Source organism: Sciurus carolinensis, chromosome 7 (assembly GCF_902686445.1).
Source record: "Sciurus carolinensis chromosome 7, mSciCar1.2, whole genome shotgun sequence".
Taxonomy (NCBI): domain Eukaryota; kingdom Metazoa; phylum Chordata; class Mammalia; order Rodentia; family Sciuridae; genus Sciurus; species Sciurus carolinensis.
Window position 1 is genome coordinate 39,771,481 of NC_062219.1, and position 2,097 is coordinate 39,773,577.

The following is a 2,097-nucleotide window of genomic DNA, read 5'->3' on the forward strand; positions in this document are numbered from 1 at the left end:
CTACAGACGTCTCTTTCTCAGGAAAATCTGCTCTGTGGGCTAAAAGTCATTGCATGCAGGGAGGGGAGGACTATGAGAGGCATGCTTCAAATTACCCTGGAATGGAAGGCTGGCAAAGAAAAGCCTGACCTTCTGCAGGGTATATAAGAGTGCAGAGCAAGACGCAGCCCACACATTTCAAAAGAAACCCCGTCGTGAGCTTTGCTATACCTCAGCACTGCCAGGCACGCTCTCCTGCACTGTAGGACACAGGCAATTGAGTGTGGGACTCATTCATTTTACTTCTATGGCGTTTATTGCAGGCACAATTTGTTCAAAAGTTCTCACCTCTGTTTTTTTTTAAATAGAATTATAAAGCCAATGAATATAAGCACAAATGTCAGTATATTATATTGATTTGTCCTAGGTTAGATATATGATGAGATTTTATAGAAACTGAAGTTATCTTCCTGAGCAACAAGCACATTGATGTCCAACAAGGTGCATGTGAGCTTGCAGGATGACCAGTGACTACTTTTAGGAATGTTAATTCATGAGGAAAAAAAAAAAAAAAAACGTGGAAAGGGATTGGAAGGTCAAGATTGAGTCAGACTGCAATTTAGTGACCCTTTATCTTATTCTGTTCATTTACTATAACAAAATACGTGAGGCTAACTTAGAAAGAATAGAAATTTCTTTCTTACAGTTCTGAATGCTGGGGAGTCCAAGATCAAGGCGTTCAGTGTCTTTTGAGGACCTTCCTGTTATTTTCTTATATAGTCTAGGGCAAAAAAGTCCACCTAGTTTCCTATGGCCTTTTTATAAGAACTGATCCCATTCATGAGAGCAAAGCCTTTGTGGACTAATGAACTCTAAAACTCACACCTCTAGCTACTGTTGCACTGGGGATTACGTTTCAATATGAATTTTGAAGGATACACAAACTTTCAAACCACAGTGACCTATCAGGAGGACTGGAATTTGGGACCCTAATGAATGATTCTCTGCATTACTAGCTATGTTGTGAGTAAAATAATAGTGATTCAAGAAATATCTTCTTATTAACTGAAAATAGAAGGATTCCTGATGGGAAAGTGATAAAGAGTTTTGTTGTATGACATAGATTGATACAAGTACTTTTGTTTCTTTGAAAGTAGAAGCATGAAAAAAAATTGCAATGTGTTTTTTAAAAATTTTACATTTTCAAAGCTAAAATTTCAAAAACATTTTAAAGATTTAAGGACACTTTATTTATTAAAGTCAATTATTTATATCATTTGACAATTTGCTACGAGGTAAATCCTACTGAAGTCATATCACGTCAGCAGTTTCAAACCATTGCCAAAATTATTACACTGTTGGAATTTAACTGGAGCCAGGCATGCTGGCCCAAGCCTATAATCTCAGCAATTTGGGAGCCTGAAGCAGGAGGATTGTAAGTTTGATACCAGCCTCAGCAATTTAGGAAGAACCTAAGCAACTTAGCGAGGCCCTGTCTCAAATTTAAAAAAAATAAAAAGGACTGTGAATGTGGCTCAGTGGTAGAGCACTCCTGGGTTCAATCCTTCCCAGTCTTCTCCGCCACCTCCCAAAAAATAATGGATAAGACATGTTCATGATGCTTTTCAGTTATTTTTTACATTTAATTCTGTTTCTGCCCCTTTAATATTACAAAACAGCACATTCAAGCCCAAATACTTGGTGTTTGAAGCACTCATTTCATAGAGTACAAAAAGACCTAATTAACAGGAGCAAGCTAACACTGTTTATTATGACAAAATTTCCCTCTCAGACAGGAAGAGGGAAATGCTACCTAGAACTGGAAGGAAAAAGGTTTTCCCTGATTAATCTGCAAAATCGGTCACACTGTTAACTCGCTTGAGAGTCCAAACGAGCTAAAGGTCAAATATCTACAAAGGATACCTATCACTTTTTAGTTCTCCGGGATACTAAACATGTAAAAGGAAATAGGTGGATAAGAGTGAGTGAACATAGGACCTTTGAAGGTGGGTCAGGTCAAACAAACAGAGCAAAAGCCTGGCGGGGCATGGGGGGCGTGGTCTGCTTTAAGAAGAGGGAGCATGGCCACATTTCCCAAGACCCGCCACAGCCAGGCCA